Source organism: Ambystoma mexicanum, chromosome 9, assembly GCF_040938575.1.
Source record: "Ambystoma mexicanum isolate Mex_15411 chromosome 9, UKY_AmexF1_1, whole genome shotgun sequence".
Classification (NCBI taxonomy): domain Eukaryota; kingdom Metazoa; phylum Chordata; class Amphibia; order Caudata; family Ambystomatidae; genus Ambystoma; species Ambystoma mexicanum.
The window spans coordinates 783,035,670-783,062,912 of NC_090931.1; the positions used below are offsets into that span (position 1 = coordinate 783,035,670).

At 47.0% G+C, this 27,243-nt stretch overlaps 1 protein-coding gene across 8 annotated transcripts in view; it reads right to left on the reverse strand.

Moving 5' to 3' along the window:
- The window catches only part of HECW2 (HECT, C2 and WW domain containing E3 ubiquitin protein ligase 2), a 1,520,428-nt gene that overhangs the window by 1,310,335 nt on the left and 182,850 nt on the right, over positions 1–27,243 (reverse strand). The gene's annotated exons all lie outside the window — the stretch shown is intronic.

Consider the following 27,243-nt stretch of genomic DNA (forward strand, 5'->3'; position numbering starts at 1 on the left):
CAGAATTCAGGACTGTCCACAGTGTGAGTACCCCTTTGTCAGTTTTGTTTAAACAGGAAGAGAACAGCAGTTTTCAAAGGTTTTCAGAACTTAAAAAGTTCAGCTCAAGTATAAAAGGAGCAGGAAGGCTGTTCCAAAGAGAGGCACCAGCTGAAGAGAGAGACATGCCTCCTGCTCAGAGAGAATTAGAGTTAGCAGAGAATTAGAGTTAGAAGAGCAGAGGGCTCTAACAAGGGAGTATTTAGGGAAACAAAATTGGAGAGAGTGTAGTCCCAGGTCCCACAAAGCCTTCTCAATGACACAAAATCCTTGCAGCCACCAGGAGCTAATGTATACATTTTAGGGCTGTAGTGATATGATTCCTAGGCTTGAGGCCAAAAATAAGTCTTGTAGCCCTATTTTGGATTAGCCAAAGGGGGCATGTACAATTAAGGGGGAGTTTGAGAAAGAGGCTGTTGCAGTAGTCCACCATAGAGAGGACCAGGGCTCTAGAGACGTTCAGCTTCCGGGGTAAGGCGAGGAACGGTAGAATGTCTGTAAGGAGGTGAAGCTGAAAGTGGGCCTTCTTTACAAGCTTCAAAATGTAAGGAGTAAAGGACAGAGAGGACTTAAAGAACAAGGTTTTGGGCCTCACAGGATGGTGAGAGTAGAGGGCCCAAGGGGTAGATGGAAAACAGGGCACAACTGTCACAATAAGAAGGATGTCTGTCTTACTGGCATTGAGACGGACATTGTTATCCGCACACAATGCCTGTACGGCGGTCAGACAAACAGGGATAAAAAAACAAGAAGAAGAAATAAGTAGAGGGAAGTTTAAGGAAAGCTGTGTGTCATTAACATAACAATGAAACCGGGCCCTAGGATTGGAACCATCCTTGCTAAGCTCTGTTTATTATTTTGATGCCCTTATTATTAGTGCAAGGTCAGAGGATGTGTTTTGAGGTGAAGCCCACACCTCCTTATTGGTACGATAGGGGGGGTTTCCTGGATACCTCGTGTTTTGTAATTTTTGAAAAAGTCAATTTTCTACACGGTTTGCATTTAGTGATAAGTGCAGGATTTATTCATCAATTGTGGTGTGGGCTCATGGTCCCAATTGTGGTCAGCTAACACGTTTTGCGACCTTGTGGGTCTTTATCAAGGCTAATGGTGGTTGTATCTTGCCCCATGTGGGGTCCTGTATCAGATATGGGCCAGCCCTGTAAATCACAGCTGGGCTCCTGATGGGCCCTGGGTTGAAAATAAACGTGGCGCTGATGCGTGCCAAACTTCACATAATCATTCTGAGGGGGCCAGATACTTTGCAAAGATGGTGAGGATTCGTTGGACGACACCAAAGGTTATAAGCCACCAAAACAGTGCTCTTTCTATGAGTTGAGCAACTTGACCATAATTACAGGCCCGCAACCACAGGCCCCGTAATGCATATAATATAAATAGCTATATAGTTAGGCTGATGTTCGATGACGTTATTATATAAATTCAACACATTTTGACTATTCTTTAGCATTCTTCAGGAGTGGATTCCCCCAGCTTCCTTGAGTTGATGGCATTACACATCTTGAATATGTCAACAGCTCAATGGATTTCTAGACACTAGAGTTCGTGAATTGCAACATATCTATTGTACGGCAAGATAATGCAACATTCTCAGCCTAGAAGTTGGTCTCCAATTAATTGAAGAGGTGTAGTTCTTAACCTTGTTTACAAATTCACTTTGGGATAACTGGAATTAATTCCTCAGAATTATCTGCACTACAGTGTCATGGAGAACCAAGAAAGAAAAATGGAATACATTTTATAAAAATTAACATAAAACTGTCCCAAGTGAACTCAAAATAGTAACTAGCTGTACGGGAGAGTGCAACATTGCCCTCACCAAGCTTTGATCAGGTTGATATTGGCTAGTTTAAAGATTGTTGGGTTTACCCTCAAGTGTTGCGCTCACAAATGACTGCCATTATTTAAATTATTTGTAAAAGAGAACAATAACAGAGAATTAATAATAAGTGTGCAGTTCACCTCCTTTCAGATGCAAATCAAAAGTGGACCATAAGCATCTTTGATTTGCATGTGCTCCCTTATTCACCTGCTTCACAACACTTGAGGTGCCCTAGAGCAAATCTTTGTGACTGGCATTTGCATGTGGGCATCTCAAAGATGCTCCAGGCATAACCAGAGTTGCTCCAGTGCAAAATATCCAAGTAAAAGTAAATCATAAGAGACTAGCCCGCAGAATATCCTGGCTCTTACCGGTCTCCACCAGTCGCGCAGAAAACCCACAGTTGTGCCGACTTTTCCTGTGATGTGGGTTATTCGAATCTGTGGATGTAGAGAAATCTGTGCAGATTTCCCAAGCATCTAGACAAACCAGAAAGGAGTCCTTATGGCCAATTCAATCTTTCATGGCTTCCTTCTGTTAGTGTACATAGCCTGCTGTGCTCATTTTGAAATAAAAAATGCTTTGAAATTATTTTCTTTTTAAGGGAAATGGTCAAAAACGTGCCTTTTAACTGGTAGATCACCCGGTTCTTCAGTTGCTGTTTGTTCTTTTTGTGTTGCAAGCCACTTCAGCACCGCCCCGAGAGCTCTTGTATTTGAGCTTTTTAATATGAGCTTTCTCTTTAAAACAAACGTCTGGTTTTTTATAGACCCCCTCTGGTGTGCATGTGCATGGAAGTTACTTTGAGTTAGGGTATATTCAGATTGAATGCACTAGTGACTTGATGAGTCATGTTGGACTTTTTTAATTCCCTAGTGGGGTCCTGTGAGAACTACTTGATTGGTGCGAACGACAGGAAAGGGGTGAGGTCATTGGATAGGGGGAAATCAGGGAGCGCTTGGTGGGGAGGCAGCAAGTCTGGGCACCCTGGTATCCAGGCAGAAGGGAAATTAGGCTAGCATGAATGAAAGAAATCTTGGGCCGACAGGAACATAAACAAGGCGACAGCTACAGCCCATCTTGGCCTTCTGACCGGGCCTTCATGTGAAGATCCTTGAAAGCACGCAAGGAAAAAGAACCCAGCCCTGTGGAGGGTTAGGACTGGTTTCTGAAACTCCGCAGATATCCAGGGAACTGGCTGGAGCCATGGAAAGAATAATGATGAATGGGATGAAAAGACCAGTATAATAGCCTTATAGACCGAGGGAGGGGTCGTTACTGTGAGATAGTGACCTGCTACCAAGTTATGGCCCAAGGTGATGCTAAGAGCCATAATTTGGGGAAGGGTAATTATCCCTAGCAATAATTACTCCTCCCAAGGTCTAAAAGGCTATTAGCACATAATGGTAGTAGAAATACATATTTTGGAGCTTTGGTGCTGAAATAGAAATAGAAAAACTTTAGTTTATTAAGGAGAAATAAATGGAAAAGCTGAATGAGTATATTAAATGGGGTTTTATTGTGTAGTATTTAAATTATAAGCATTGAGCATTTCAATTGCAAACTTGGTTAAGCTGGAGAGGGTTTGACATGAGCATGCATTAGGGGTCTTGTAAAAATAAATGGTTTCTCTATAAGAAAGTGAAAATATTTTCCCATGTTTTTTAGCTTCTTGCTGTTGTGTTAAATAGGATGTTGCAGTGAAAGAAAATGGTTCTTGTGGAAAGACATCTTGCCTGGAAATTGCATTATTGTTTCCCTGTCTGCTTTTGAAGGCAGAATGTTCAGAATGCTATCAATAACAGTAGTTATTGACTGTGCTGTGAATATTCTGATCGGCTGAGAGGTGGTCAATAACGAATTCCATGTGCGCTAAAAATCATTAATGCCAGTGATGGAACGGCACAAAGGTGCATATCTACAGTTTTGGCAGAATGTAAACTACAGAAATGTGGAACAAAGCACTAGAAGGCGTCACTAGAAGGCGTTCCATGAAATCGGCTGTCTAATTCTCGAAGAGAAGTACTTAGAGAGTGCATGAGAATTGCTTACTTTTCTGATAGGCAAGGGACAGATCGTGTACCCACACGCAGAGGTGTCCTATCAAATGCCACCTTGCTATGCCCATGACTTCCGCTGTTACAGTTTTGACATCTCTCTATTGCATTTATAAGCAGAAAATCACACTTTGCTAAACTTCTGGTTCACACGCACTCTGTCAAAGTCAAATCAAAGATATAGAAGAGTGTGTGGGTTGGCAATTTATGCTGCTCATGCAATTCACTGATCCAATAGGCTGACAGCACAGAAATGCCATGTTCCTCCTTGTCATAATGTTTCTCCACCAGATCACTTTCTCAATATTGGTTGAGTACATTTTATGCTGGTACTAGGGGTGGGCGAGTCAGGTGGCGCTCGGGTGGCACAGGCCATGTGCCTGGCACGAGATGGACTCAAGTATCGAGCCAATGTCTGTCAGAAACCCACGCTGAGACCCATCCACTCACACCAACTGATTCATAAACAACATTAGAAAATGTGTTTTAAAATCTTTTTCCATTTGCGATCAGCTCTTTTTCCTCCTTTCTGCTGCGGGGGCTGTTGGGCGTGGTTCAGAGCAGGGGGCATCTGAAGAACGAGCTGAGCCAGGGTAATGATTCTCACGCGCCACCGCAACCCAACCTGTGGCACCAGAGGCTGCCACCACCTTCTGCATCTGAAATTCTGTAGACAGTCACCCCTCCAGTGCAGCCAAACCCTCCATTAGAAAAGGCAATCTGTTCCATAGCAGCGCTCCATTGTCCTACACGCCCCCCAGCCCAGCATCAATGCCACTGCTGACCCCCAGCACCCATTCCATCAGTGGCTGCCACCAGTGGAGTAACTTTGCTGAAAATGTTGGGAGGGACATGACACCTGAAGAAAAGGTGCCCCAGACAAATGGTGAATGGGGACAAAATGGTGTGCCATGAAAGTTGGGGGGGGGACAAACACCCCTGCCGGTTCCGGGTACGGCTCTTGTGTTGTGGGGAGGCAAGACACCAGGTATGGGGTTTGTGTTCTGTAACATAAGGAGCAGGACACCAGATTTTATTTTTGTGTTGCATTGGGTGCAGAGGTGGGGCGTCAGGTATGGACTTCTAGTTCAGAAGGTGGAGAAGCAGCATGCCAGGTATGGGTGTTGTGGTGGTGAAGAGGCAGGTATGAAGTTGTGGGGTGCGGGGCCACCGGAGTAAAGGTACGGGACACACGGGACATGTGGTGTGGATAGCAGTTTGTGCTATATTAGTTACGTGGGGAAAGCTTGCAATGCCTGCTTTGAGACTTGTGGCATCCTCTGACTGTGCCTTGCAGTTGCTGCTGCATCACCTACTCTGCTTCTGACCAATCTGTTGCCAGCATGCTCGGATTTGGCACCTGGGCTTGGCTCATGAATTGTCTGGCTCTTCCACGTCCACATAAAACGTCACCCTTTCTCCATAATTCTGCTCATCATTACAAGAGCAACACAGAACAAAGAGAACAGAGCTGATGATGGACAGAATGTTGAAAATAAGGAGAGCAGCATTGCTGTAAGATTATATGAACCACCATAAACAATATGATGGACCTATCCCCAAGGAGTAACCAATCAAAGTCCAATCTAAGGAAAGCAGAATCTAGAACTGTGGCCCTTAAAGTAGTTTATAGAGAGCACTAGTGTACAGGCCCGTGTACATGGAAAAGTGCAGGCTTTCATTAACACAGTAGTACCACGATATATCCTAATCCTGCAGCTCCTTCTAAAGGTGACAACAGACAAAGCTATGCAAATTGGACCACTGTATTTCCTAAGGCAACAGCTCCCTCTAGTGGAGCATTCTGTGCGTTTGGGCAGCCTCTACTGTGCATGACAGCTTTGGACAAACATACGTCTGGCCTTTTATTATATAGGATGTTTCATAGCATAGCTTGCATTGAAATGTACATAATACTGCGTTGGATAACACATACAGACCAGTGAAGCTAGAAGGAGCATTGAGAGATGTGGGGGTCATAGAAATGCAGTTGCCCAAGAGAGGTACTTAGGAAAACAGAGAAATAGGGTTGAGGTAGAAGTCCAGATTAAATGAAGCTGGGCAGGTATCGCAAGAAGTGGGGTGATTTCAAGTTAACCCACCTATTATTGGAGGAAGAGGTTCTAATGTAGAAGTCAAGATGTCGCTCCTTCCGGAGCTTGGAGTCATTGAATCATCATCGCCCTCCACCCTGTACTGAAGGGATGCACAGTGCCCTGCTCAGGCAACTGGTCATCTTCACAAAGGAATTGTGAAGTCACCCATTCAGGTATTGGTGCAGACTACATACACATCTCCCACACTCTCTCCATACCGTTTATGGTGTACAACTGAATCCTGGGAACCTGCCCCTTGCCCCTTGACCTCTCTTCTCCGGGCTCTCACGAATGCCCACCCACCATACGCCATGTTCTATGGATGGTGATGTGCGTAGTATTGACATAGTATTCACAACCAGCCTCAAATAAAACTCCCTTCACGGTCACACCTACAACGTCTATGCATTTTTAATAATGTGAAGTGCTTGGAATTGTGACCTGCTATAGTCCAAGCAGATCAATGAACTTGCTTGTGTGTGCTATTACATGGCAGACCACATCCATCGCTGTGTTCTTTATTAATTTGCAAGTATGAAAACGGAACCAACGCCCTTCAAAATTGCAAAGCCCCACCGCAGAACGTGTGTGTGTGTGTGCATGCATGAGTGTGTGTGTGCATGCGTGTATCCGTTTGGCCCTGCATTTTTATCTTGAAAGGACTATTTGCACGGTGGAACTAGCTTGATTCATTGTGAGAACTCTCCCCACCTTTGGTACCAGAGATGCGTATCTGGGGGCACCTGTGCACTGCACATCTCCCCATTGGTTGTGGTCTTCTTTTAGGGATCGGGAGTATTCATCCCAGGAGATATGGTGGAAGCCAAATCCATTCAATTATTTCAGACATATTTGGCCGCCAGTACACGTGGGGGGTGTGTAAGGGTAATAATTAAGGCGAGTGGGGCAAGAGGGGTCTGCAGGGGTCTTCCCAATCATATATCTGAGGCCAAATGGCTGAAAAGAAGCAAAACAATTCTATGTACTTGAATTCCACCAAATCTCCTCGATGAAATCACATAGAACCCTTCTTTGATCATTGCATCACACGTTGATACGTTGATGTTAGTTTTCCATAAAGGTGGATCTTTCACCAGGGCGAATAAGCATGTAGATAAAAAGGCGTGGCATGGTTGGGTTGATGCAAGATTCAGCAGTGTTGCTTGGCTTGAATAAAAGGAGCAGTTAGGTGTCATTAAAAGCAGCATCGCTCAGTGGAATGTTTTGAAAGCTAAATGAAGCATGCAAGAACACAATTCTATGCTTCAGAGTTGGCCATACAGACGGAGAGTAACAAGGGACCTCAAGCCAAACAAGGGGCATTCACAGGGGGTTCTCGCCCCCAAGTAAAACATTTTAATAATTATTTAAAATGGTGCATTTTACAGAACACTTTAAATAAAAAATTGAGTAGGAATCCAGACAGTTTGCAATTGATTTTTGTAAGGTAACTCTTGAAAAAGTCCAACAGATGCAAGTCACCAAAAGAGCACTGGAGCATTTCCCAATGCATTTTCATGATGACTTTCCCCACAATATATGCCAGTAAAAAAAACACATGTTCACACTGGCTGTCCCCATGCATTTCCATGCTGGCTGCACCAATATATGCCAGTATTCCAATATAATGACATACTCATGTTCGCTTTGCGCAGAGTGCCAGTAATATAAGGAAATATGTCCACACATATTCTATAAATATATGGCAGTATCTCCACGTAAGACAAGAGGGATTGCACAATGCACTCCTTATTATTGATCTTGAGAGAAAAACGTTGTTCAATGTAAATAAGTGATATCTAGAGCTCAAGGTGCGGGGGAAAAACACAATCTTGGCACATGAACTGTACATATGAGAATAACAAACAAAAGTTCCCAACTTGCGTCCCCTGCACACTGCCATAGGCCAAAACAAGCCAAACTAATGAATACAAATTTGAACACATTTTTTGAGAAAATGTTATACATTTAAGGATAATGTGTAGTTCACAACTTCATAATAAGACTCTTAGAACTCTACTTATTTTCACAAATCAAAGCACTGAGTGTTATACTAAGGGCCTCATTACACGGAAGGCGGTAGTCCAGGGTGCTATTAGCACCCTGGACCATGCTGGTAAATTACCGGCACCGCCTTGGCGGAAAGGGGATTTACCGCCCCATTCCAAGGTTGGTGGGGCGGTAAATCCCCCTTCCGCCATTGCCCTTCCCCATTCCCATTTCTGCCCCATAGGGCTCTATGGGAATGGGGAAGGCGCTAATTACGGCACCGCAATTTTGCGGTGCCGTAATTAGCTCCGAGGTCCCTTAGCGGGTTGGTTTTTAACGCCTGCAAAAAGCAGGTGTTAAAACACCAACCCGCTAAGGGACCTCGTAGTAAGGCGGTAATGGTTAACGGCCACCGTTACCATTAACGGTGGCCGTTAACCATTACCGCCTTCCGTGTAATGAGGCCCTAAGTTATATTGATTTGTGACAATAAGCAGGGTTCTAAGAATACACATTATCTTTAAATGTATTACATTTACTCAGCTTGCTCAAATTTGCATGTATTAGTTTGGCTTCTTTTACCCTATGACAGTGTGCAGCGGATGCAAGTTCCCTTCCTTTGGAAACTTTCTTTAGTATCCCCGCGTATGAACATACGCCAGTTGGCTTTGGCATTAAAAATGGCATGCCACAATATGAAAACACGACGAAACTGGCTGCACCGAAATGCCAGTCTAGCTATGTATTAACACCTAATGCTTGCTTTTTTAATCATAAATTCCCAGTCCAAAAATGCCATGCCAAAGAAATAGCTAGACTGGCTGCACCAAATACCAATCTAGCCAGTTCACAGTTTAAGCCTGCCCAAAACCAGCCACACTGTGTTTACACTGGGATTTCTTGGCTCCTCCATTATGGGTGAGGGTACCAGCGGGTCATCGCCCCCTCATTATGGGCCAGCCGCCACTGGTCGCGTGCAGGACTTTTTACCTCCTACTCTATGCCTTTCAGAGATTTTTCTGAGGCCCCGCCTGGCTCCCTCCACCCACATGCCTCTTCCCTGGCTGGCTTTCACAGTTTCCTGTCTCACCACTACATCAATCAGTATAACCTAACTTCCCAAATCACTGGAACTAAAGCCCATCCTGGAGCTTGTGTCCTGCCTCCTGACATCCTTTACATTCTATTTATATGGCCGGACGGGCCGCAAATGTATTTCCTGACCACACAAAGGGATTTGTGTGTCTTTAAAACCCACCTAAGTGCTTCGGATGCTCTGCTGGAATCCCCAGTCTTGCATTAGGCATACTTCCCTGCCAGTCTGATTAATCATTCAGAAGGCTGCATAAGCGCATAGGAAATACATAGTGTGCAGCAGTGGACCAGAAAGTAGGAATGTGCAAAAGAAAACAGTGCTGGCTAAGGCACTGGCCACAGTCACCTGCAATGCTAGTCCCTGTGATGTATCTATCGCTTGCCCACCGCACATGGACTATCCCAGCATATGACGTAACATTGTCCTCCATTAGGGTTGTGGCTGCCCAGTGTTACTATGAACTGGGAAACCGTGCATCGATTTGCAAACAATTGAGATAACTGGCACGTGCCGCACCTTATGCACCTATTGAAATGGTGTGATGCAAAACTGCTCACTACTGCTCCCCGCCACACAGCTCAGTTCCTAAAAAAAATATATTAATTATGAATTGTATTTTTCTTCTCCTTTATTTATTGTGAAAGGTTTATTAAAACAATAATACATTATTTTTTTTAAAGTAATATGTAGCTTCTCACGTGTTGCAGAGAAATAGGTTAGGTTATTTAATAAAATACATCTAAAAAAAAAGTGTTCTTTTTGTGATCTAAAATAAGCAAGAACATGCAGATTTTTGCTCTCGTGTTAAACTCCAGTAGGGCACAAAAGACATACTACCATAGCAGTTCCTGGTCAGTTAATGGGTGTAAAGTGTCACAGAAAGGGATTTTACAAGGAAGGGATTTCTAAAAGGTGTCACAGCTTTAATGAAGTGCTGAAGCGGCTACTAGAATTCTGCCCCCTGCTGGCTCAAGCAGCAGGCATTGTGACATCACAGCTGACGTGTAATAACTGTCTACCGAGCAGTAGTAATGTCATCATTTCCCATCACAGGTGAGTAGTGATGTCACAACTGGCCGGTAATAAAAATAAAAATGTCCAGGCTTTTATATTGGCATTGCAGGATGCCGTGTATTAGTCCCAAATACTCACATGTTTGGCAAGAATTCCAAATGGTAAGCCAGGAAAGTGGATCCGTCTGGTGCGGGACAATGCGTGTCTGTTCTAGGCCATGCAGACTGTGTTGGTGGCTGCAGAGGGGGTGGCTTCCTCGTGTGTGTTGTTGCGGAGGCGGGAATACCGGCCACAGTCCATAGCGTTCCTTCTGGACCCCCAAACGTCCATTTCAAGCACAGCCCTAGCGTGGAACATACCGTCCCTGCAAGGTTGCTCTCAACAGATAAAGCGAAGGCCATTCTTGCCAAATGCCAAAGAGGTTGCCACTGTGGTTGCCATAGGATTAGCATTTATCCCATGGCTCTTCAATGTACAATGGTAGCCCTTGGCGAACATCATCAAACAACATATCTTGCTCTGCCAAATGATAGGGCACGGCAGGTCGATGGTGCTCTGTCCAGGAAAAGAATATGGGCACTCCGTAGAGACTTAGGCTACGGCTGTCTAGGGGTAGGCATAGCTGAGAGAGGTCTTCCTATGCCACAATGGGCCTCATTACGAGGTTGGAGGTAGTCATGGCGCTATTAGCGCCATGACTACTTCCAATACAGGTACCGAGTCCGCCCTCGTTCAATGGGGACTTATCGGTCTGTTCCGACCTTTGCGGGACCGGTAAGTCCCCATTGAAAAAGCCATTCCCCATTCCCATTTCAGCCCCCATAGGGCTCAATGGGAAGGGGGAAGGCGCTAATAACGGTACCGAAAATTGCGGTACCGTTATTAGCTCTGAAGTCCCTTAACGGGCCACGTCCATAACGCCTGGTAAAACTAGGCATTAAGGAAGGGACCCGCTAAGGGACCTCGGAATAGGGCGAAAGGGGATTACTGGCACCGATGCCCTTAACGGTGACCGGTATCCCTTTGCGCCCACCTCGTAATGAGGCCCAGTGACTCTAAAAGCCAAGAGGTTACCAGTTGGTATGGCTGGCCAAGATGGCATGTTGTTTCAAACGCCTGCGGAGCTGGGTATTCCTCCCATCACTGCACAAAAGGTCAGAAATCTCAGAGACATGTCTAACACATTACCGTTTACAGCCCCAAAACTGAATGTCCTGTGAAAAACTCAAGATTCCAACTGTACATGAAGACCAAAAGCTAACCTACCAACGCAATGTAGATCTGTCATGGCGAGATTACTGTAAAAGCTTATACACAGGCCTTGCCAAGATGTTACTGAAAAAGCTTCAGCTGGCCCCAACAGGAGCAGGCAGACCAGCACCAATCCTACAGCATATGGTCATATGACAACCTTTAAATATCTCTACTGACCCCTGAGAGAACAAAGAGTTACCTTCAGGGGGCAGTGTCCAAATCACAAAGGCAATTAGGTCACCAGCCTCAAACTCGCAGAGTTGTATAGCTCTGGCTAAGGAGCCCAACATTGTGACCACTGCGAGACCAATGCAGGCCCCAAAAGCAAAGGAAACCAAACTCTGCTGTCCATTCGTTTGACAACTGGTCTCGTGGCACAATCACTCAATGCTGAGGCATGTACCTGTAAGGTAGTGGGTTTCAGCCCAACCTGCCATGTAAACATTCTCAGTGTAGTAAAATGTGCTTCCGGGCTTCCCTTTCCCCCAAACCGGGGCTGTCATCCTCCCGTTCCCCAAAACTGGGACAGGGTTTTTAAATATAAAAAAAACTCTCGGTATGGGGGGGGGGACAGAGTGCCCAATTCCAGGACTGGCCCAGCAAAACCAGGATGCCTGGTCACCCTACACAGGAGGGAAGATTACTCCAACATGGGCGATGGTGCATAATACAGAGTGAGCCGCTAGGACTGTGAATGGGTCTATGCAAGGGAGCCGTGCTGATCAGCACAGCTAACTAGGCGCCGGTTACTATGCTACCTGGGGCCGCTCTCTGGTGCCTCTGTCCTCGTCTGCACGGTTTATCCGCTGCCTCTTTAGAGTGGCACTTGCCACCAGTGAGAAGCTTTCAAGAAAAGGTGGGCAAAATGTACACATGGGTTTAAGTCCCTGCTCCTCAGCACCCCTTTGTGTGTCCCCTGTGTACAGCACTCTGTTGCTTCCCAGCCCTGCTTGCCCTTTCTAAATCCCATGCACACAACCCATACACAAAGAAGGTCCATCCTGTTTTCTTTTGCAGAGCTGAGTTTGAGCTTTTGAAGACTACTGAATATGTTTAACTGAAAAGTTGCATCTTTCTGATCTTTAACATTTTAAAGAGAATTCTCCTCCTTGTGAAAACCCTTCTTTAATGAAATGTATCTCCTCTCTCTCTTACTCTCTGCCTCTTCTTTGCCATCCTTCTCCACACATCTATAGGCCTCCACTCTCTTCGTGATAAACGGGCCAAATTCGCTGCGCAGAGAAACTGCTGTATTCTGGGCAAAATCGGCCTTCTTCGCCAATTTCACCCCAAAGTGAAATTGGATTTTTCATGTATTGTTTTCCCATCTGTAATTTTGTGTTTTGACACTTTTGCCCCCAAATTCCAACCAACTACAGGGTCGCTAAATTGTGCTGCTGCAAATTGGCTGAAAAAAACCGCCCCAAAAGCGAAATTTTACCCAAAAAAGCAAATCATGCAACAACAAAAAATCGCCACCAATGAACGAAATATTAGGCACATATGGATGCCTTTGCTTAACCAGCAGAGGTTTCACCCACCCCCATTCATAGTAAGTAGCTTGTTTATTTCTATAGGTGCAAACGGAACAAATAGCGGTGTATGAGTTAGGTTTGTTTTCAGGGTCGGACTGGGACAAGAAATAGGCCTGGACACACAAAAAAAGTGGCCCACCCCTCGCCTCAAAAAAGTGGCACACCCCATGTCTCAAAAAAGTGGCCCTCAAACCATCATCCGTGAATCGCGTCAATTCACGACTTTAGAGAAAATGCTATCCCAAAAACTTACACCTGGATAAATTGCCCTTTGCAATAGGGTGGCCAACTTTACAAAATGGCTTCGCAGGAACTTTACGCGTGCAGGCTGTCTGGGCCCAAAACAATACACTAATATTAAAAAACCCCTGAAAACTGTGCCCCACAGCACTGTGACGATCCTGTGTAATATAGCCAGGAAAAAGGGTGCGCCGACCGCACTGCCATAATAAAAACATGGCGTTATCCACCTGTGCCATGCGATCAACCTTAGTACCCTTATGGAAAGGGATCTCCATAGATACATGTCAAAATATTTTAATGCCCAAATCGATAGAATTTCAAAACGGCCATTTCCAAAAGCCGAAAACACCAAGGGTGTCACTTATCATTTGTGCCACTGTCCTCTCCGCGTTGCCTAGCTGCCCCAAAAGATGAGGTATGTGCTCAACAAATCGCACGTTACATGCAACCCTGAACACCGAACCGCGATGCACGGTCAACCTCCTCTGCAACAAACACATTAAAGTGGGGCGGCGCCCGGCAGCTGATCCACCCTGGTACCATTACAGAAATGGGGTTCCATTAAATAAATGATGTTGTCACAATAGTCTTCTGCTTGCATTTAAAATCACTCAACAAAATCCAGCGAAATGAGCGTGCAGCTGCCATTTCACTGAAGGCTGCACCCTTCCCCCAAACCTGAACACAAGATCATATATATTAGTATTTTTTCCATTACCATAAACACAAGATCATCGCACATTTGCTAATCGCAATCCCGGTATTTAGCGCACTCGGGGGAAGTTTCGGGGACTGTTTGTGGGGACGGGTGCCTTCTAAAGCACAATGGACAGTACCATTGTTTAAAATCACCATCGTAACAGCCCAATATGTCATTCAAGCTTCCCCTATTAGCCCAGAAACCCATCACACACACTGGCCTATCCTTCGTGTGCTGCCCATGGCCCAGTCCGGGATTGGTATAACGATGTATTGTGTCCATCACCACCCCCTTCTAAACGGGCAGAGCCTGATATGCTGGTTTTTGGACCAATACTGGAGAGTTTGATAAGTTATTGGGACTTCTGCAGCTGGTACTTTTTGACCAGTGTTCTACAAAATGCGCCCCAAGCGGTCCGCAGTTCCCCAGAAAGTCATAAGTCGTGTTTTGCCCGGATCCACTTTGTCCCGGACAGAGGAGGGGCTCGCACACCTTATCTTACTTTTTGTGGCTCGAGGTTGTGGGGAGCCAGCACCTCGAATGTGTAGTGAGCCATCAAGGCGCTGTGTCCGGGGGCAAGCCGCACTCCATGCAGCTGCAAGAAGTTGATGCTGACCCGAGGCGAGGGCTGCCCTCCCAGATGCCAGGCACGCAAGCTAAAGCAGAATCTCAGCAACAAACCGAGCGGCCCCACTGCCCCCCCCCCAACCTGTCAGATTCAGGACGCTCTCGAAGTGAGGCGGTTCCGGGATCCTCTTACGTGCCGGCAGCTCCTCACCGTCCAGGCTCTCAGGCTGCCTCCTGCACTGGGGATGCAGGATGCCTCGGGCTGAGGAGAGGGCAGCTCTTGGGGCAGGCAGAAGCACTCTGGGTGCTCCCTGAAGCTGGGCAGCGTCGTGGTGAGCGCAGTGGTTGAAGTGGGTGGGAGCGGTCAGGAGTGGTGCTCCTCTACTTCTTTTAATTACGTTTTACCGTTCCTATACTTCTATTTTAAAAAGAAACTGTCTCATAACAGTTTCATTTTAAAATAAATGTGTAGGTATAAGTTGAAGCTTCCACTTTCAGTGCAATGCACTTGGCGTTCCCTTAAGCAACAGGCACATGTGTTTTGGGGTTTGTATTGTGCATGGGAGGGGGCGTGGTGATGGTGGTTGTGGGGAGCGGTGCAGGCCAGTAGGGAACGTAGTTCCACTACGTCTTTTCGTACACTTCGACCACTGGGTGAGCACCACTATGGAGGGCATGCCCTGGCCCAGGCTACCGCTGTGACGAGGTTTCCCTCCTGCAGCCTTTCTCCCCTACACACACACTCTCCTCACCTGAACTGCTGGAATCGTCGGTTTCTTGGAGGCGTCGCCGGGAGAGGTAGTCTCTTTCCTTTTTGGGATGCACTTGCTTGTCACGGAGGGAAGCCACAGTGACCGCTAGGGAACAGCTCTGTGGCTCCCCTTCCGGAATCAAGCCGGAAAAGGGAAAAACCCCAGAGGGAAAAAACCCTTGATGAGAGGCAGGTTCTTCTTATGTGATGGAAGTCCCAGAGAATGCTGGTTGAAGGAGATGGAGAGGGTTCCAGCTGGAAGTAATCCGGGGGAGATCCAAAGGAGTAGTACTGCAGACTGGAGGATGGACTCCCTGGGTGAGAGAGGGAGTAGAACACGCCAGCTGGAAGGAAGCAGCAGTCCTTGATGACCGGATGCAACGGAGGTAAGAGAGGTAAGAGAGGCGCAAGGTCCAGGGAGCGCCGGAAAAAAAAGGTAAGGATTAGTATAAATGCAAGGATAGAAACACGAGGGAATGAGAGAGAGAGAGAGAGAGAGAGAGACACAGCAAAGCTCAACGCATAGCCGGGGAGGCGGGGATTAAATACCGTCACAGTGCTGCGTTACGCGCACGGAGCTGCGAACGAGGAAAAACAAAAGAGGGACTCAAACCCTCTACCTCGGAATTCGCCAGCTCCAATGCGAAAGTAGCCGCCAATCATATCCTCGGCCGTGCCGGCGGATGACAGTTTGCCCCTTCCTAGACCGCAACCACCCCGGCTTCCCCGGGTGCAAGCGATGGGGCACATATCTGAGAAGCCGGTTCCCACGAGTCCTCCGACTCTGGGTACCCCTTCCATGACAACAGGTATTCCAACCGGCCTCGGCGAAATCTGGAGTCTCTGATGGCTGAGACCTCATACTCCTCCGGGTCCGGTGAGGGAACCAGAGTTTGCCGAGACTGAGTTCTGTGATAGGAATCCGGAACATAAGGCTTAAGAAGGGAAGAATGAAAAACAGGGTGAATGCGTTTGAGAGAAAGAGGAAGCTGCAGGCGATAGGCCACAGGGTTGATCTTCGAGAGAATAGGGAAAGGACCCAGAAACCTAGGGGACAGCTTAGAAGGTCGAACCCATCTGGGTAGGAATTTGGTGGACAGCCAAACCTTGTCCCCCGCACCCATGCAGGGTACTCTTTGAGATGCCTATCTGCCTTTCTTTGGTTCTGTTTCCTGCTGTCCTCCAATCTTCGTATGGCAGTGCTCTGAGCCTCATGGATGTTCCGAATGACTTCCTCCGCAGCTGGAGAGTTGGAGAAACTGGGTATTCCAGGAATCATGAATCGAGGGTGAACCCCGTAGGTGCAAAAAAAAAGAGACACCCCGGTGGCAGAATGTTTTGAATTATTGTAGGAATACTCCGCCGTGGGGAGCAGAGAGACCCAATTGTCCTGATGTTGAGTGATGAAACACCTTAGGTACTGTTCCAGGGTAGGCCGTTAGTTTGTGGACGGAACCCCGAGGAAAGTGCTCTCTCCACTCCCAATCGGGTATACAGCGCAGTCCAGAATTTGGAGATGTACTGGCCTCCGCGATCAGAGATGATCTTGTCGGGTAGTCCGTGGAGTCTGAAGATATCTCATGCAAATGTCTCTGCCATCTTGGTGGCTGTGGGAAGTCCCGAAAGGGGAGAAAAATGTGCCAATTTGGAGAAAGCGTCCACTGTCACCATGATACATATGCATGCCTCGGAGACTGGGAGATCCACAATGAAGTCCGTGGAGATGAGCCCCCATGGGCGAGTCGGTAGTTCCACTTGTGTGAGTAGCCCTAGGAGTTTTCCTGATGCATATTTAGATCGGGCACAGACCGGACAGGATTTGACATACCGAAGTACCTCCTTTCTCATACCTGGCAAAAGGAAAGTCCTAAAGAGGAATTCTAGGGTAGTTTCTTCCCCTCGATGTCCTGTCAATCAGGAATCATGACCCCAGTTCAAGACTTTCTTGCGCAGAGCTCATTCTGGGATGAACAACTTAAAGAACAACCAACCGTCTTTGACCTGGAAGTGAGAATTGGGCTGTGAGGAGATCTGAGGCAGGTTTTTCACAGTTGCGGTCTTCACGTCTTGGAGAAAAGAACCTGAAATCGCTAGGATTTGGTTCCTGTGCAACATGGGCTCAGCTTTGACCGATGCTCTTTCGTTACGGGAGTCCTTAAGAGACAATGCGTCTGCCAACTGATTATGGGCTTCCGGGAAATAGGTGATCCGGAAGTCATACTGCGAAAAAAGATAGGCCCATCTTGCCTGTCGGGAGTTAGAGCATTCCATTTCTTGTAATGCCTTCAGGTTTTTGTGGTCAGTGCGAATTAAGAATTGGTGCCTGGCTCCCATGACAGCTTCATGGCAAGCAGTTCTTTTTCCAGGACTGAGTAATTAAGTTGGCTGGGAGAGAGCGTCTTAGATAGATACGCCACCGGGTGTTCCACTCCCTGCAAGGTCTGTAGCAGTACAGCCCCTATGGCGATAGCGGAAGCATCAGTTTCCAAAACGAATGGTAAGGATTGGTTGGGATGCTGTAGAATCGGACCGGAGCAGAAAAGACCTTTGAGGTGACTAAAACTCCTTTCCGCCGCCGTAGACCAGGAAAAAGGGAGAGCTTCTTTCTTGAGTAGTCGTGTAATGGGGTGAACTACCTCCGAGAAGTTCGGGATAAACCTTCGGTAGTAATTTGAAAGTCCTAGAAACCTTTGGACCTCCCGGACAGAGGTAGGGGCTGGCCAGTCTAGAATAGCACGGACCTTGTCTTGATCCATGGCAATCCCGTCTTCCGACAGGATATACCCCAGGTAGTGTACCGTGGGGACAGCGAACCTGCACTTCTCTGCCTTGACCAGTAGTTTGTTCTTCTGAAGGCGACCCAACACTTGTCTGACCTGCTCCATATGAACTTCCATTTTGGGAGAAAAAACCAGAATGTCATCCAGGTAAATGATGACTGATAGTGATAGCATATCGGAAAACATTCTGTCCATGAACCTCTGGAATGCTGCTTGCGCATTCACCAAACCAAACGGCATTACTTGGTACACAAATAAGCCGAAAGGGGTGCGAAAGGCCGTTTTCCACTCGTCTCCTCTGGTGATGCGGAGCAGATGGTATGCATTTCGGAGATCGAGTTTAGTGAACACTTTGGCACCTTGTACAGCCTCGATAATGTCCGAGATGAGAGGCATGGGATACCGATCCCAGATGGTGACCTTATTGAGACCCCTGTAGTCAATACAGGGTCAGAGCTCTGTGGTGTCTCTCTTCTTGATGAAAAACAGGGGGGCACCAGCTGGTGATTTGGAAGGTCGAATGAGTCAATTTTCCAAATTCACGTCTAAGTACTGTCATAGAACCTGTTTCTCTGTCTGGGTGAGAGAAAACATCCTACCGAATGGAACTAGAGCATCGGGTTCCAGGTCGCTAGAACAGTCCTCTGGCCGATGAGGCGGCAGAATGGCATGAGGGCACTCTTGGAATACTTCAGAAAAACTTGAACAAAAGCTGGGTAAAACATGAATCCCGATGTGGTTCTCTGTGAAAATCTTTACCGGCTGTAGGTCAACCCTTTCTTCTGGCGGCAAGCAGTTGGAGGTACAATACGAGGAAGTGAAGCTCAATTGATTCTCCGTCCAGTTTATCCTTGGATTGTGTCTGCGAAGCCATGATATGCCTAAAATGATGGGAAAGTGTGCTGCTCTGATGATGTTGAAATACAAAACCTCATTGTGATGGTTTATGGTAAGGGAGAGCTCCTCGGTGGTATGGGTGATGAGGCCTGATGACAATGGCGAACCATCCACCCCCTCCACCTTCTGACCCTCCTTCCGGGCAACCCGACGAAGACCCACCTTGTCTGCCCACAGGTATCTACGAAGTTCCCAGCTGCTCCACAGTCCAATAGAGCGAGAGTCTCTACCTGTCTGCCCTCTATGTCAAGGTGCACAGGTATTACCATGAGCCTGGAGTGCTCTTTGGATTCGGGGGAGGAAACAGAAAGGGAGACGTAGGGACGATGAAGAAAGTCTGGAGACCCCTGGTGGCTTGTCCCTACTGGCGCCGGGGGTGCCCGTTTCCCGAGCTCTTGCCTGGTAACTCGGTGCATTCTTTAAGGAGATGTTGGTCTGAACCACAGAGTCCCTTCTCTTGTCTTCGGCGTCCTTCTGCGGCTGACAGAGGAGCCCTGGTAGCACCGATCTGCATTGGTTCATCCAAAGGGGTAGCCGTAGCACGACTAGGAGAAGCGTGTGTAAAGGGTTCCGGAGGGTAACCTCTCTGTTTTCGGCATTCTGATCTTCTTTCTTGGAGACGAAACTCGATGTGAAGGGCCGCAGCGAGCAGATCAGAGAAAGTGGGTGAAAGTGGGGATCTGGCCAGTTCATCTTTGATCTCCTCCCTCAAACCTCTCCTAAAGATGGCATATTGTTCAGTTTCTGGCCAACCGGCTCCGGCTGCTAAAGTCTTAAACGAAGAGATATAGCACAGAACATCGAAGGAGCCCTGCTTGACATCCAATAGGTCTTCGCAAGCAGTAAAGGATAACTCTGGCCGCTCAAAGGTCTGTTTAAGTAGGGTTTGAAACCCGACAAAATCCTGAAGGACGGGGTTACCACTGGTCACCAACGGAGTCGCCCAAGACAGCGCATTGCCGGTCATGTTAGAAATCAGGAACCCCACCTTGGAGTGGTCTGCAATGAAGGTACGAGGTCGGAATGTGAAATAGACCATACAGGCCTCTAAGAATTCTTTAACCTTCTTAGGAGAGCCATCGAACTTCCCCGAGGACAGAGCCATGGGAGGTAATTCCGGGGGGGATGGTTCTCTGGCCGATACCATCTGCTTGAGTAGAGCGTTCTCAGTCTTTATTCCTTGCAACTCCTGGGACATGGCTTGAAAAACCTTCCACAATTCCTGTACTTGTTCTTCCGCAGACATCTTTGTATTTGTAGGCGTTGCAAACTGTGACGAGGTTTCCCTCCTGCTGCCTTTCTCCCCTACACACACGCTCTCCTCACCTGAACTGCTGGAATCGTCGGTTTCTTGGAGACGTCGCCGGGAGAGGTAGTCTCTTTCCTTTTTGGGATGCACTTGCTTGTCACGGAGGGAAGCCACAGTGACCGCTAGGGAACAGCTGTCCTGTGGCTCCCCTTCCGGAATCAAGCCGGAAAAGGGAAAAACCCCGGAGGGAAAAAACCCTTGATGAGAGGCAGGTTCTTCTTATTTGATGGAAGTCCCAGAGAATGCTGGTTGAAGGAGATGGGGAGGGTTCCAGCCGGAAGTAATCCGGGGGAGATCCAAAGGAGTAGTACTGCAGACTGGAGGACGGACTCCCTGGGCGAGAGAGGGAGTAGAGCACGCCAGCTGGAAGGAAGCAGCAGTCCTTGATGACCGGATGCAAATGGAGGTAAGAGAGGCGCAAGGTCCAGGGAGCGCCGGAAAAAAAAGGTAAGGATTAGTATAAATGCAAGGATAGAAACACGAGGGAATGAGAGAGAGAGAGAGAGAGAGAGAAAGAGAGAGAGAGAGAGAGAGAGAGAGAGAGAGAGAGAAAAAAGCTCAGCAAAGCAAAACCAGAGGAGAAAGAGAAAACACGAAGGCAGCGCACGGCAGGATGCCGCGAGCCGGGAGGAAAGGAAATCGAGAGGAAGGAACACACAAGGTAATGCCTCTAGCTGATGCGAGGAAAAGCCAGAGTGGGGAGCGAGGGAAACCCGGAAACAGGAAGCGTCCTGAAAGGGGGTTGCAACGCAACGCATAGCCGGGGAGGCGGGGATTAAATACCACCGCGGCGCTGCGTTACGCGCGTGGAGCTGCGAGCGAGGAAAAACAAAAGAGGGACTCAAACCCTCTACCTCAGAATTTGCCAGCTCCAATGCGAAAGTAGCCGCCAATCACGTCCTCGGCCGTGCCGGTGGATGACAACCGCAGAAGGTGTTTGTCAGGCGGCCGGCAAAAGAGGCCAAGGGGGCGAGCGGTGGCATGAGCGAATTTGACAGGGCCTGGGGCAGCACCAGGGGCCGGTAGGGCATGAACATGTGGTATCTGGTGTAGAGCAGATGCCCCAAGCGGGCTGTGGGTTCCACATGAGGGAGTCGATGGAGAACGCCATGCCATGCCCTCTGGGTCTCTGCATGGTGGCACGCAGGAACTTCTGCCACCAGCCAGCCCCTAGTCCGGGGGAGTCCAGAGTGGCATCCAACCTGCTGTTCCAAGGGCATCCGGGGTCAGGCTTCTGCCCGCTTGCTGCCCCATGGAACACCTCACTTCATATCCGACCGGATCCCAGCACACGTGTACACGTAGGGGGGCGGAGCCAGAAGAGCACTCATGGCAGCCAGCATGAGCTGCTCCGGCCCCCTACTCCATGCCGTTGCGGGTGCTTTATTTATTTTTTCTTGGTGTCCCTGGGGGTTGGTTTCTGCCCGGTGCCCCCACCACGCCTGGGCCTGTTTGAGCAAGAGCGAGACCTTCTCGCTCTTGCTCAAATAGGCCCAAGCACTCTCGCTCAAACAGGCCCAGGTGTGGGCAGAAACCGGCCCCCAGGGACTCGCCTGAGCAGAAATGATTTCGGCCCGGCCACGGGCAGAGTGGCCGATGGGCCAATCCGACCCTGGTAGTTTTAGAAAACATAAAAGGAGAGTTTGTTATATCTTGTTGTTTTGCACTGTAGCCATAAAGCCTTTTCAGTAAAAGGGCCACTTGGCCAAGAATAAGAGTGAAGATTTAAAATTCTTTTACATCCACAATTGGTTTACATGAACCATGCTGACACTGAAATATACATAGAAAAACACAGTACATGCCCAATCCCTCAAAATATTATTGTGCTGTTTTTAAAAATACGCGGCAAAACAGATTTCTCAGAACACTTTTCTGCAACTATTGACCTTTCCACTACCTCGTATCTGCAGAGGATGTGAGTTGGAGGGCATCATTTTACTTTCTCTCCCTAGGCCTCTACTGCGCTCTAAACCTTGGCTCAATTGCATTCCACATAAGTAATTGACAAATCGAGATCCAGAGCAGAGGCATTCATTGAGAAACCCCCCCGCTTTGTCTATTCTCCCTGAACCAGCCAGAAATCTGTGCAGAAAACACATTTAATTTAATGGAATGCACCACATTCAAGAAACGCTTTAATTATTCTACTCTTGCCCACACATAATCTACAGAGCTGTTCTTTATGGGGTATTTTGTATAAGCTCCTTGAACTTCAAGCATACCGAGGGGACTGAAGCTAAAACAGCACATGAATAATATTGAACATAGCCAAGGCACCGGGCGAGAGGGACAATGTGGTGGTCACTAGGTTGGATGCCCCATTAGAAGAGGATTTCTTTCAGATACTTTGGCGCCTTTCGATGAATCATCACAAAACCTTCCAAAATACATTTCTCAACTATGAATTTCATCGGCAAATGTTGGGAAGTTCAGTGAAGTTGGGGCAAAGTTATAGTCGGTGGGCTCCAAAATGTGTGTTTTCCTAACCCCTGTCCAGATTTGCGGCCAACTTTGCGGGGAGCTGGCATATCATCAAAAAAGTACCCGTTACCTGGTGGATGCAATGTCTTAAATCTGCTTGAAAAAGTGATTGAAAACATATTAAGGATATTTGGGGTCACCTGGTACTATCTGCGGCCCCATAGATTAATTTTCATAGGATGTATTACCTGAACTGTATCCATGAGCAACCCTATGTCTGTGCAAAGTGGTAAGGACAAAGGGGGTGGGCCTGGGCAGACCATTTTCCCTGAAGAGCTGACATTGTGGCCAGTAGTATTTCATAGTAGGTGTGTGAGCCCCGTCAAGAAAATTCACTAAATTTGTACTTTTGTATAGCCCTCTCGGGGGTCACCACCACTCTTGAAAGGGAGAAGGAGGGTTGGTGTATGGCCCTAAAGAGAAGCCAGCTGCTGTTTTGGGCACAGTGCCTGCAAATAGGATTGCAGGCTACCAGTAGCCCCAACTGACCAGATCTGAGTGCCGCCAACAGCTGGTTCTAGACCTGGCTTAATTCCCAAGGGCTGCCTGTGTCCTTAACCCCATCTGCAAGGCTACTGGTGGCCTGCACCCGAGCAATGGGGCAAAGATTCCTCTGGGCCTGGCCTATTGGTTACTTAGGGTGTCTTGGCAGGGCTGCAGGACATACTCCAGCCAAAATAGCCACTGGCCATGATGGTACATAGCGTGACTTTATGGCGCTCTAGATAAAGTGGTGACTATGCCAGGACTGTAGTCCACTGCCAGTGGCCTGAGGGCTCAAAATACGGCCACATGGGACACTGCAGGTACATTGGATGACTTGGCAGGTCCCTTGGACATGACTGAAGGCCAGGGCTTGGGCAAAGAGGCCATAGGCTAAGTCAGCAGCCCATGGACATGGCCAGTAGCCACTTCAGGTTACTTGAGGGGCTGAAGCTAAAAAGCATATGTTCAACTTGATTTATCTTTCCTGGAACCACTTTTAAAGGCGGCAACTGGTCAAGGCCACAGATCATGGCCAGTGACCATTTTGGGTAGTTTGAGATGGGACAAGGCACAGTCCAATGGAATGTCTTCGACAGAGTAGCACTGGCCCCTTTAGAGTAGTTATGGTGGCCTCCAGATGCCCGATGATTATGCCCTGGGCAAAGGTCCTAATGGCCATAGCCAGTGAATACGTTGGGTGCTTTTTGTAGTGGGATTGGAGTTAGTCTGCCCCAAAACATATTTAAAATAATGGGTTTACATGATGAATTTCCCAACACAAAGTTCAGAAAACTGCTTTACAAGACTGATATAATTTACAACAGATTCTAAAGGGAACACATAAAAAGTTTAAATAGATACCAGGACCTCAGTAGTGTGCCGAACATTTTGCAACAAGTGTCATGCTGGCTTTGCCAATGAAAAACATGAGGCCTCAACAACCTTTGCCATCATTGTCCTGTACACCGTAATTTTGGACACTGGCATTATGGAAATATATGCCAGTATTGCCACTTCAAGAACACAGTTTCTTACTTCCGGCACCCAATATTTTCCAGCATTCCTATGAAAAACATAAGTTAGTGTGTCTGTCTGTGCCGGCCAGGTGTGCCCAACAGTATATGCCAGCAATGACAAAGTAAAAACTTCTTTAGATTGTGCATGAACACTTTCCCAACTACCACCTCCCATTTACCCTCTCCTCTACAAACACACACATACACACACCACTGTGGTAGTCTCAGTGCCCTGAGTTACAGGCAAAGCCCTACAGATAGGCCAACAACACTGCAGGACTTCTGGTGGGATAGACCTGTTTGAATGCCTTTGCTACATCTTCGCTGACGCATGTGGAGAGGAATAGGTACAGATTGTGCCCCAGAATACAAACAACGTTTCTCTTCGCTTGCCAGGGAGCTGGAACAAGGTTTTACTTAAGGAGACCCATTTATGAACATAAAATGGAACATCCTTCTCAACACAAAAAAGAAGTTGCAGCTATTCTACTTGCAACAATATGATCAAAAAACACATGTTTACTATCCACTTGTTTTGTGGGCTTATAGTACATTTTATAAGACCATAACAGACATTGACCATTATCACTTTATCTATTTCTGCATCAAATTAAAACACATTTTTTAGCGTTCAAGTTGGTTGAAATTTGTAGATCAAATGTCCAATATACAAGCGAGTAAAAGGACTGGGAAAATCAAGGCAGCCAAATTGTGGAACCTCATGTCCACCACTCTGACGCGAGACAGTAATCTGCAAACCTTTCAGAAAGCACTGAAAACTCATCTGGCAAGGTAACTCTCCTCTCACTTGAGCCTTCCGAGCCTTTTTACCATGTACTGTTTTAAATGGAATGTCCTTTGTGTTTTTGTCACAGCGCCCCGATGCGCGCGGGCTTTCAGCGCTCTAAAAATATATCAATTAAAAAATAGTTTTTAAAATAAATAAAATAAAAATCAACATACTGGCATAATTCCTTCCAATCATGAGAAACCATTAATGGACCTGAGATCAATTTCATTCCACACATTTTTTTCAAATAAATTCTCTGCTGTTTGCACAGTAAGCAATAGCCAAACTATACGTAGTATATACGTAGTATATAGTAGTATATACTACACGTAGTATACGTATAGTATACTTATAGTATACTATACTATAGTATATATATAGTATAGTATACGTATAGTATACACGTATACTACACGTAGTATATACTATACGTAGTGGCAAGAAAGCAGGAAGCTGTGCACCAGGGTCCCAAAAACGCACTCAATATTCACCATCCACATTGATACTGATCACATGATATACAGGTTAACGTGCCCATCTGGCCTGGTCTAGAGATGGAAGATGTATTAATTTATTTATTTAAGTCTTCATTAGATGGGGCGAGGTGAGGCAAGAAGACCAGGGGATGGGTGGGTTAAGGAAAATGGGAAACAGGGCACATAAGGGATTAATTCCAAGCTGGAACAGAATTCTATCCCGGGCCCTCGCATAGAGAGCCTAAAGGGCCAGCCTGAGGAGAAGGCGGAGACTGGCCCAGAGAAAAGACTTGTATTGAACTATCAAATGACATGAGCTATTTGAATAATTCAGATACTAAGTGAGGGGGTGAAATTGTTGGGAAGAGTTAAAAAAGAAAGCAATCCTGGTGTGGCGCATCATTGGTGATGTCTGTAGGAAAATGCTGTCATGGGGTGGCAATGGCCAAGTGTACCATATGTGCCCGTTTGTAAAAATACATACATTTAGAACAAGTTTGCCACCATTGTATTAGGTCATTCGATTAACTATTTTGTGAGAGAACCACCCTAAGGAGCAGGCGGGAAACCACCCACAGAAACGACTTTAGGGCAAGTGGAAAGAAAGACTGCTTGAAAATATACATGTTCAGAGAGAAACGACAAATAAAGGCTTCCCCCCTCACCTTCACTAGCCCGCTTGCGATGAGAACGAAGAGAGGCATTGCGTACTCTCTTCCGGCCCCCACCATTCATTGCAGAAGCAAAAAGCTGGTTTAGCAAGGACGTGATCTTGGAACACTTGTAGAACATGTTTCGACAAGGTCATAACGGCCAGCGGAGTGATACACTTCTCCGAGACCATAAAGCTTATATCAGAAGCATTTGGGACAGAACGAATGTAGCACTTGGCCCCTGGGGGCATGAATGAGTATACTGCTCTTCCTTCTTCATATCACTCTGCATACAGAAAGTAACCTCTATTTTGCACAATGAACACAGAGTGCCAATTTCTGTCTGATTTTCAATTTCGCTTGCCTATCATAACTAGATGTTGCACCAGCAATATGAGAACCGTCTAAACAGGCAGTAACGCAGAGGCGCTGCTGGGGCGGGATGAGGGGGCTATAGCCCCAGGTCTTTTGGTTGTAGCCCCAGATAGAGGCTCAGGGGCTACAACCGAAAGGCTAACTAGCCCCCAGCCCCGACAGTCCCAATATTAACGAAACCCTGGATCTTTTCCAGACTTAGCAACACCCCTGCAGTGAAGATAGAATCGCTCGGCTCCAAACTGATGAGAGGGAGAGGCCATGGAGGACAGGCAGAAGGGCATGTCAGAAACTGATGCAACACGTGCATTAACTGCAGGACGGAGTGATGACAAAGAGGGAAACCGAGGCACCACAAGCAATGTGATGAGAAGATGGCTGAAGAATGGGGTTCAGCATACACACAGGAATTTGGGGCACCTTTTATTTTCCAAAGCTGGTGATCAACACAGTTCATAGCGGGGAGACTCCCCGTGCAAATTTACCATCTCGGCTCATTTGGCAATAACTATTAATACCAATGCATAGCACAGGAAACGGATCTATTTACAGGTGGGTTCTAAAATACAGAAAAAGAAGGTCAGTAATATATGTTCAGATAAGAAGTCTTAAATAAAAAGACATTTTCTTGAACTTAAAACAAGCTGAACTAACCTGCATTTCAGGACAACGGGCTCTGCACAATGAAAGCTAGTAATGACTACTGACCAGTACCGTAGACAACATCATGCAACAATGGGAGGAAATCGTGCACAAGACATTGACACATACATCAGTGAACAGAGGATCTACA